This window comes from Notothenia coriiceps, unplaced genomic scaffold, assembly GCF_000735185.1.
Source record: "Notothenia coriiceps isolate Sejong01 unplaced genomic scaffold, NC01 NC01_scaffold00000491, whole genome shotgun sequence".
Classification (NCBI taxonomy): domain Eukaryota; kingdom Metazoa; phylum Chordata; class Actinopteri; order Perciformes; family Nototheniidae; genus Notothenia; species Notothenia coriiceps.
In genome coordinates this window covers 280,677-291,840 of record NW_011333192.1, presented here as the reverse complement: position 1 = coordinate 291,840, position 11,164 = coordinate 280,677, and the positions used below count along the sequence as shown (strand labels likewise).

Here is an 11,164-nt window from a genome sequence, read left to right as displayed (position 1 = left end):
CACACAAAAAAAATATTTACACCCACGGAGAAGATCAGTGAACGAGAGTCACGCTGACGAAAACATCCGTCCGTATGCTCTGAGAGTCAGCTGGGTACGAGTCCTCCACCAAATCAAAGGGACGTGCGGAGCTGCATTCTCTTGATTCTCTCTTGCATTCACTGCGGCGGAGAATCGAGGCTTCGAGAACGAAGGATCTGGGCTGTTATAAACCTCGACTTCCATTTGCCTAAGGCCTCGTTCTCCGCCGCGCGACCGCCACACTTGTCCTTTTCTGCCATGAAAAGTCCGAGATGGCCGCCGACTTTTTTTGCGCAACCACACTTCCCCGTTCTCTCCATTGTAAGCTGCAAAGGGTTTCGTCGAAGACGGCGGGCCCAGACCAGGCCAGCCTTGGAGACGAAGGGACGTGGGAAGACCGTCGCGTGGGCTGGGGAACGCAAAGGCATCCGCACCCGGACCGCCCTGCCTCTTTGCCTTCACAAAGGGCGAACGGAAAAGCCCGCAAAGGTGCAGCCCGAGGACGCCGAAGAGGCCCGGCCCATAGGAGTGAAAATACAACAATACCGGGCAACGGACTCTGGTTAAACGGGACCCTCGGGAGGTCCTTGTGTTCCAAGGTCTGTTTGTCTCGGGTGTCCAAGTGCTCGTGTGTGTTTGGAGAGGTGGGTGCTATTCCACGCCTTTCTTCCTTTGGGGGGTATTTTACCGAAAATAAAGTGTAACTTGTAACCCCATGAAACAGGTAAAGTTACGATTCTATATAACTTACTATTAACGTCAAGGAGAAACATCTTTACGAAATACGTTGATTTCCACGGAAATATAATCTCTGTTGGTCCAAAGTCATTAGTCAGTACTAATAGTGAAAATAACAGAGGTCTCTTACCTATGAGTTGGTTACACGTAGTCGTAGTAAGTTGAATTATAGTGACTGTTTGTAACAACTCGTGTTTACTTTGTTTAATGGTGTTACACTCCAGTACTTTACATAGATAACTCGTTGTCAAATAAGACACTCAAGAGGCAAAGCGTTAGCGTCTAGGTCATAAGTTATTAGGTAGGTAAAGTTTCCGCCAAATTGGTATACCCGTGTGACCCGTACACGGTCCCGTGCCCGTCTTTCTTTCTTCTTTTCTTTCTTTTCCTCTCTTATACACCGCCGACGTAATTTTTGAAAGGGTTGTTATTTATCGAAAAGATTTTCGATTTTCACTTTGATTATGGCGTCGGTGGTCCTTGCACTGCAAGTGTCTCGGACTCCTTCAACAACTCGATCGCTCGTTTACAATTCCTAAATAATAGTCTCTGAAACCGTTTCTTTTTCCGTTCCTTCTTTGTGAAGATTTCCGGGAATTTTCATTTTAGTTATTTTACACCTACAGAATGTTAATGTGGACGACGGAGTAACAGTATGTGTGGTGTGTTGTGTATGTGTGTATGTGTGTGGTGTAGATATACGTGAGTGTGTGTGTGTGTGTGTGTGGTGTGTGTGTGTGTGTGTTGTGTGTGTGTGTGTGGTGTTGTGTTGAGTTGAGTGAGTGAGTGAGGGTGAGTGAGTGAGTGAGTGAGCGGGTTAATTGTTGTTGTGTGTGGGTGGGGATTGTGTGATGGGGTACGCAGCTTTCGCCTCCAAGGCGGGTTATTCACGACAAGGTTTGGTTGCTCACCCTCCCCTCACCGAATAGGTCGGGGTTGTCGCTCGACGTAGCCACGACTGAAGTGGACGCGTGGTTGGACTGGCCTGAGTACGACCACACAGGACAGTTTTGTGCTACAATGTTGTCAAGGCGTTTGTATGTGTCTATTGCTAAATCTATTGGAGTATAAAAATTTCCTAGTGATCAATCAGTTATGGATGTAAATAATAAATTTAACCATATAAATGGTGACACGTTTTGATTCTTCGATATTTGTACTCAAATTTGATTTTCTCGAAATGTTGTGTAATTTCTACAAAATAAATTATATTAACCTTAAAAACAGGTCTCTACGATAAACTTTGTTCACTATATGTATGTCAATGTCGTATAGGTACAAGACGGGTGCCTCTCTCCCCTCTAACTAAATCGCGGAGCCAGGTAAGGGTTTGGCGTCAAACGGCCAGTGCGCCTTCCCCAAGGCGGTAACTCCGACAAGATTTTGGTTGCTCCACTCGCCCACCTCCCCTCACCCGAAGTCGGGAAGGTTTGTCGCTTCTGTCGTCGCCTTGACGTACGTTGGCCAGAGGATGCGCCTCAGTGCGACACCACGGCAGTCCTTTGGCGACAAATGTTCATCCGGGTAAGGGTTTGCGGGATGTGGGATTGGTGTGCGATGTGGGATTGTGGGTTTTAGGGAGGCTATGCGCAGTACTCAACCTCCCAGGCGTATACTCCCGACTTGTTTGCTCACACCTCGCACCACCTCCCCCACCGATAGTTCGGGAGTTTGTCGCTCAGAACGTCGCACCGACTGAACTCTGGCAGAGATGGACTGCCTCAGTGGACACACACAGGTAGTCCTTTTGTGCGCAATCGTTCAAGGTCGGTTTGAGGTGACTATTTAACGCTACATTGTTGGAGTAAACTTTGGAGTATACAAAATTGTCCGCCTAAATCCTCATCCCTTGCCCGTCGAGGCTCAACAACCCCTACGTCCATTTCAATAAAAAAATGTTGAGCCCCCACTGGCTTGGGGAAATCCCCCCGCAACGGGATGGTACCCCGGCCCCATACGTGGGGCCTTCTGAAAAAATTTTATAACTTATTTTCGAGTTAGGCCACTTGAACTTCGTTGTAATTGGAGGCAACACTAACCAGGCTTCGTGTGATTCTGTTTATTTGCACCTTACTTTGACCATACGTTCACTGTTATTGATCATTGTGGAGAGCAGGCAGACGTTTTGTTTTTTATTATAGCAGCTATCGGATGGAATCCATACATGGGCTGCAGAGGTTGAAAAGTATAAGGTTGGAGAAGTCGTTATTTAATTTAATCTGGCTTTGCTTTAAAAGCAACACGATCATCGACCCGACGCAGTCCCCCGTTGTTGTTGTTGTGAGCGCCGTTGGGGAGCAAATCAGCGATGTAAACGGTGACGTTATGACGCAGCAGCGGCAGCACCATCCCGACTCTGAGTGGTGTGAACAAAGCGGGAGCAGAAAAGGGAAACCGGAGCTGAACCAGAAAAGCTCTAGCTCGGAGCTAGAAAGGGAAAAGCGCTGGTGTAAAAGCCGCATCTGGGGGGGAAGGAGCCGGAGCTTGTGCGGGAGGTGGAGCGTTACCAGTTGGATCTGTGGCCTCATTTATAATGCCGTGCGTAGGATTCACGTGTGAAGGTTGCTTACGTAGTAGAAATCCAAAAAATAGGTACAGACATTTTCCGACATTTTCCGATTCACCAAACATTGCGTACCGGTGAGGAAAGTGCGTACAGCACTTCCTACGCCGGTTTCCCTTTATAAATCACAATCGACTCGAAATGAGGTGCAGCTTTTGCGGGCTTCACGTAATGCCCATATTTGCCTATAAATAGTCAAAGAAACCCCCATTCATTCATTCATTTTGACTGACTGCATGAAGAAGATCGCAGGAAATGACGACAGAACAGCTAAAAAAGACATCTCACACCGTGTCAGATTTTGGTTATTTTGGGGAGGTCAAGATAAATCATATTGTTTGGTGGATGCAGTTTGAACCAGAGTAGCAGCATGTAGGTTGGATCGTCACCAAAATAAATAAATAAGTGGTCCGAAAAAGGTTCATGACAAAAAAAATACACATAGGCCGTTTCTCAATCGCGAGGAAACTGGCTTCCAAGCCAATATTTCAAGGATACTACGTCATCGAGTGCCGCCAAAGGACTGTTCCAATCTCCAGTATTGGATTCGGAATTTTAGGCCGCGCCTGGTTTTGGGGTATTTCGAGCTGCACATGGGTAGACTTTGCGTCCTTCAAATCCCACGCTTGCGCAGACCAAATTTCCCCAAATCTGTGGCGGAAAATGCCAAGGCGGGCTTCTATGGCCACCTGCTACTGCTAGCGGTTCACCTTCTTTTCCGATTGCCAGGAAGGTTCTTGCTGCTTCTGAAGGAGTGACTCGGAGACATGTGTACTAGCCGCATCCGTCGCGATTGGAACGGCAGGCTTCCTCAGGCAGTGTGTTTGTACCGGGGACAGGAGACCCCCCCCCTTGATGAGAAACTGTAAGAAATGATCGGGGAATCCCTCCGGAGTGGAGTCATGACGACTTGATCTGAATTTTGTTTTGTATTTGGTGGTTTGTGTCCCAGCTGTCGATCAGCTGTTCGCAGCGTCTCCACTGCAGCCTGTGCATCTCCACATATTTCTCTCCATTCTTCCTTCTGGCTACGGTGTCGCAGTTTCTCGTCTCTCCCGTTTTTGTGCTTAGTGCGTACGCATGGGTTATAGTTTGCGTGGAGGACTGCACGTTTTCCCGTCAAGTTAGTATTTTATAAATCGCAAACATTGTGTAGAAACTGCCGTACGCCATTTTTTGAGCGTAGGCCTATATCCCTTTATAAATGAGGCCCCATAAATGCTTAATCTAGCTAAATTATGTAGTAAAAACCAACCAAGATTTTAAAAGTGCTTGCAAAAAAGTGCTTTGGAACTTTGGACATTGACATTATGTAAAAAGGGAAACATTGTTATTCAAGGCAACACAATACAACTGATCTTTACAGAGTGGAAAATGTTTTTTTAGACATTTAAAAAACATTACAAGTCATACTTTTAGGAATGGTTGATGAAAACAGTAGGTGATTCCAATCAATAAGTCCACTACTAGTTGTAGCTTAAATTTCAAGAGATCTATCCTATTATTGATCCTAATCTAGCCAATATTAGCAGTTCTCAATGCTTGAACAACATACTGCAGGCAGAGGAGAAGCACACAAACACTTTCACATAAAGAAATGCACTAGCTAACTGGCAGTATAAACACCTTGACTAACACATATACATTCAAGATGTATAATTCAGATTCCAGCACCCATAAATCGTTTTTAAAAAGCATTGCTTGGCAGAATGAGTTAAAAAGGATTGCTCTTATTCGATCAATAGAGAAGGTTAGCCAATTTAAGAGGCAGGGTGAAGGAATTCAGCCTGAATGTAAAGACTATTAACTCGTGTCCTTATTTGACCCCTCTACAGGATGAAATGGTGAGCAGAATTTCAAAGGCAATAAAAAAACTTTTCCTGAAGCTGAGCATCAACCCTGCCACACAAGGACTCATAGAGACAACGTGTGCTATTAATTTCCTTTTTCCCTCCAGAAAAAGGTCTGTACAGACCAGCCTGTCTCCATGGACGACCTCCTTTATTACTCAGAGGTAACTGAGGGTCCAGATGTTACTGAATTTCAATTGAAAAAGAGAAACTGTCTACATTTGCAGCTGAAGCTCTTACTCTCTCCAATTGTGTACGGTTGATGAGAGCCATCTTTATGCCTTTTTTTCTTTACACACAGCTTAAAACTCTTAACACAGCTGTAAATATTTAGTTTTAAAATAAATCTGGACATTAGCAGATGTGAGGCTTCTGTCTGCAGAACCCTCAGTGCCTGCCAGAGGTCGCTGCTACACTGCACAGTCCACTAATATCACTGACAGAATAAAGCCAGGGCCGCTGAGGCTGACTATGATGAAAGTGTTTGACATGAGCTCAGAGAATTCAAGACAGTTTTTAGAGCAAAAGACCCTTGGAGGTTTCACTGCTGCTTAAGTGCTGACGGGGTACTTCATCCTGAACAGCGTGACCCAGAATGAAAAGCAGCAGGCTAGGCTAGTCGTGCCTGTTCTACAAGGATAGTCATGATCCAGAGTGCTGCCTTATTCATGTTAGCACACCTCACTCAGCCTCAGGACCACAGCATGACAGAGGATAGCAGCAAATGGAATTCCCCTTCTTTAGATTTCATAATTTAGTGGTGAATATGCTCCGGGTTACCAGAAAAATAGGGTCACCTGTTCATTATAATGCTATGCTATACACCAGGCTTGCACTTAAAAGGGATATATTGGATATTTTAAGTGGGTTTCTATGATGTACTTAACCGCTACAGTGGATGGCACGCCACGCTTTAGAGAAACAGACAGGATTAGGAGCACAGAAGCTAAGCAGTCGACTACCAAGGCCCACCAAAAATAAATCCATATTATTTCAAGTTTAGACTATATAGATCATCGTTACTATTTTACATGGGAAAAGGCCTATTCAAAGGGGCAACTGAAGCAGTTAAAGCCATCTATGCTCTCTTCAAAGCCACCAGAGTCCATTGAAAGAAAGGGTTATTTTACCTCAAAGAACACTGGGATCGCTGATGTACTGTTACTCCACTGGTATTTTCTATTTGTGTTTTTGTGCTATTTTAGGATTTGAAAGTGTTAGTTAGGATTCACTAAAGTCACACAAACTCTTAAACAAACAAACCAATCGAGGCGGCAGTAGACCAGAAACTTATGTGTGATAGGAGGCTAAATGACTCTTTTTGTCAAAAGGAGTCTGGTGGCTTTGAAAAGAGCATAGATAACAGCTTTAGTGTGGGAAAGTACTTCCTCCCGGCTAATTAAAAGTTGAACATATTCTGAACATTATCCTGTGTGTTTAGATGAACGATTTTAAGGTTTATTCTATTGATTTAATGGTGTTTATAATATTGATGCACAATGTTCAGAGCCAAACTGGTTATTACAGTGTAAATAGTATTTTCCTTTAGTACACACATTATAAATGGCCTCGTTGATACTATTTAAGGGGTCAAATAATTGTAAGATACATATCTCCCAGCTCCGGAAGTTAAGACACGAGCCAGTCAGTGGCCGCTGTTGATCTTTAACAGTTTCTTTAACCAGCCGCTGTTTTAGCTTAAGTTCGAGGCCAGATCAATGTGAGGACAACACAGAAAATGACTGCTGCTGGGCTAAATCCAAACATTTTCTCCCCTGCAGCTTTCAGTCTATATTGCTGATGTGTGCTTTCAAAAATACTCAAGCTTGTGTCTCTGCAACCCCGATATAGCTAAAGCTGAACTGCATTGCACAAACACCAATTGCCGGTCAGCTAAATATGTCATGACTGCACTTGACTGCATAACCAAATAGTCAGATACGAGAAGTCCAACAGTAGTCCATTCATTATTCCTTAAAAGTTTTATCATTTAGAGATAGCAGAAAGTAAACTATATGCAATGATTTATTTGCAAGATAAACATTAGATCAGCCATTTCTGTGTTACATTGTAAACAGCATAATGATGTGAGGTTCGTAGGAACAATACATTTTCATTTAAATAATAGGTGTGTTTGAAAACAAATTTTTTTGACATAACTTTAACAAACATATGACAATAAACTGGCTCTTTAAGCTGCCGAATACTTGAAATAAGGAGGCAAATAATTGTCGACACTTGAGTGAATGTAAATAAATTCTGTCCTTCCCATATGTGTGCATCCCTTATGGTAATAAAATAATGTATGCCTCAAACCAATTACTGGCACAGGCAAACGCTGGAGGTCAGGAAGGTTACATCCCTAAGATTTAAGGCATGGGGCTTGTGTGTGCGTGTGTGCGCGTGTGTGTGTGTTTGTGTGTGTGTGTGTGTGTGTGTCTATTTCCTGCAGTCACCCACCCAAGGGTTTGGAGGTAGCTGTAACAGGAAGCATACCCATACCAGAGCAGCAAGTCAGCCCTGAACAATCTGAAATGTAGTCACAGGAGCGTGTTTCCTGGAACGTGTATTGTCTACAACACCCTGGAGAAAACTGGGAAATACCAACTATAAAGTACCAAGCCTCTGTGACTTGGCTCATTCAATTTCATTTTTTAATACATCTATTGCAAACAAACAGTCACTTAGCAGTGATTGCAGTTCAATTTGAACAGACAGAACTGGGCCATCCCAAGCGTGGGACTACAAGCAAAGCAGGGTGGAACATGGCGTCATCTCTTACCGGTTTAGATGTGGTCAGAAGCAGAGGCAGTGGGCTCTCGGGCTCGCCTGTTACAGCCTGTCAAACAGAGGAAGAAAAACAGATGAAAGCAACTGCTAATTGCAAAACATTCACAGAACTATAATGGCATACCAATCTGAAAAAGTGGGCTGTTGAAAGAAAGATGGTTGGAGAATGACAGAGTTTGTGACAGTGAGCGAATGCCAAAGTGGAAGAAGGGATGCTTTTAACCACCGTTATTAAAGAAGTGGGCGTAGCAAACGAGACAAAGCCAATTGGATGAGGACAATCGTTTTAGAGTCTTGTGGTTAGAATTTTGGTTATTTAGTTTTTTGAGAGAATTGAGCAGATTTAGACAAGAGTGTGGAGCTGGGGGGGATACTTATTGCTACTGTGTCTATCTTGATTGGTCCCTGTGGCGGTTGCTTGTCAATCACAATGTAGGCACGCCCTAAAGCATAGGCTTGTCTATTTTAATAAAAATTGGACGTTAATTTACTAAATTAACATCAGGTTGTTGTGAGGAAGCCTTTTTAGGAAACTAATAAAGAGAACATATAACCCTATTGGCAGAGATAATTAGCTATGACACACAAAGACAGATGACCATTAACAGCCTCTTCCTCATGAGGCAGGGCCATTACTACTTCCCACAAATAATGGAAATAGCACTAAAATGTCAGGAAAATTATAGACCATGCCACAGCACCTGACAAGCATGCCAATGAAGCTATTTCTAACACATATGAAAATAACTGTCACAGCATCAAATAGTCTGACTGCCTGATAATTATAGTCACAGGCAACTTCTTTAAGATGAGTAAATCACAGTGTGTTTCCTACATTAGGTGACCCATAACGGGCATAGCAGTATGCTGTGTTCCTGAATGAGTATATGTGGAAAATGCAGGTTGACAGGTTGCAGACGAGACCAGAATCTATCCAATGAGCTCACAGTAAACCACAGACCACGGCCACTGTGTGATGTGACAGGCTCTGCACCAGACAGCCACACAGTCTGCTTTCTTGTGGAACTTTCTTCCACACGATCTAAGCTAGTCCAAAAATTGAAGCAGTGGCCTTTGACGGTGAAGAACGTGTCTACAACCTGACGGCTTTCCACTTGCAGTACTTATTGAATTTCTGGTCAGGCAGGCATGCCACAACAAAGTCAGGGTGGGACTTAACATTTTGCCGTCTAGCTCTGCTATATGACAGATGACTGGAAAGAATAATGGAAGGTAAAAATATAGATTAAAGGGAAGAAAAGGATGCTACGGAAGAGAATTCTGAATTCTGACTTTTTTCTCAGAACAAAAAAAAACGTTTTTTTTTCAAATTCTCCCAAAAAACAAAAATCATGTAGCCCTAATCCTCTTCCGTAGGATGCTTATTATGAAAGAGGTAAGCTAAATATACATGTAAGAGCAAAGGCAGGTGAAATAATGTAAGAAGGAGCACATTTAGCTGGGGTAACTTGGTGGATTGGTGTAGCATGGGCAAAGTAAAAAAAAAACCTGGAGAAAATCCAAATCAAAGAGCATATGGATGGATTATGTTTCACTTTTGTTAACATTGAGAGGTGTGGATTTGTGCTGCCCTCATGTAGTGTCAGAATAATAGGAAACATTTACATGAATTCACATCAAGCACTTTCACTAATATTCCCACACATCTTCTTCATTATGTGCATGTTATTTTCACATCACAAAAAAGCTCACCAACACCCAAACAAGGAAGAACAACTCCCAATTTAGGAAATGGGAATATCCAAGGAGCACTTGAATGCAGCATTTACTTTCTCAGGGGCCTTCTCTCTTCGAGTATCATTCTAGTTTAGTCGGATTTCCATTCACTTTTGCCAAAAACAAAGTCAACAAATCATTAGTTTTAATGTTGTGGCTTCCAAACGCTTATCTTGTGGTGTACAAGCCAGGAACTGATATTTCCCTTCTACATTTTCACTCTTTCATGCGCGTTAAAAAAAATTAAGGTTTTCTTTTCCTCAAAGAACAATGAGGAAATTACATCCGATTCCTTTTTTGTTTTTGGAGCCAATACTTACTGTAGCAGACCGCTGAGAACAACATCTAATCTACAATCTGTGAGCTGATTCAATTGGGGCCCGTGTGGAAACATTGATCTGAATTATAAAAAGACTTAACGGCACACAGCACCATGCTTCTCTCTTCTAAAAGTCATTCTTGTTGAATATTACAATTGGAGAATTGAGGTGTCAAAGGGAAATAGTTCTGAAGTCAAACACTTCAGATATAGACAAGCAGAAAAGATGAAAACCTGCCCTGAGGCTGAGAACTGTAAAATGTTCCTTTGATGTCATTCACATTGAAATGTCTGATCTGTTAAGAACGTCCCTGACAGTTTGTCTGCAGCAAGGTTAATTGTAAATCATGCAAAAGCTTGCTCGAGTTATACATCAGAAGAGCTCTAGACACCTGGATATCAATGCCTGACTTTTAGTTGCATCTTTATTATTAATGTTGAAAGTGTCGAGGATCATTTGACTTTAGCGTTTGACATGCGGGGATGCTTTAAAAGTTGAAAATAAAATAGGAGTAACAGCACTCTGGATTTGTTAGTTCTCAGTAGAAATGGGTACAGTAGGCAGGTTTGGGGGATATCCCCTTGATCTTTCAGCCCCTCATGATGAGGGCAGGAGCGTGAGAAGCTCCTCCAGTATATTCTTAGCACTGCCTCTCTTTATTCCATTCTCTAGATCCCAAGAGCCTGCCTCGTTTTTAGGCTTCTTACCGAACACACCAACAAAGAGATGTAAGAACATCAAATATTATCACAACTTCTCCAACGGGAGAATTTGCTGCTTTATATTCGTCTCACTTGATAGAAAATGTAATATTCTTGGGTTTGGACTTTTCGTTGGAAAAGATAGCATGGTTGTTGACATTAACATAGCTTTTTTGTAATTGTCACGGGCATTTAAAGCAATGTCTAACATTTTATATATTGAAAGCATTTGAAATATGAAGTGGATAGGAAAGTAATGGATGGTTGCAGGCATTACATTATGTATTGATCACTGATAGTGATAAAATAGCTACAGTTAAACTATGGATATGTAGCAGTATTCGTTTTTAACCATGATTTCGGTTTCCTTATAAGTACATCAATTGTAAAATCTGGTCATGGTGTAATGCTGTCTTGTGGTCTCACTGATCAGTAAAGGAGACA

At 42.6% G+C, this 11,164-nt stretch overlaps 1 long non-coding RNA gene across 1 annotated transcript in view; it reads right to left on the bottom strand.

Annotated features, from left to right (window-relative positions):
- LOC104953924 (uncharacterized) overlaps positions 1-11,164 on the bottom strand; it is a 69,101-nt gene that overhangs the window by 41,196 nt on the left and 16,741 nt on the right. The window contains exon 2 of the long non-coding RNA XR_799274.1: positions 7,955-8,011. This is a non-coding gene — a long non-coding RNA (uncharacterized lncRNA). The remainder of the gene's footprint in view (positions 1-7,954; positions 8,012-11,164) is intronic.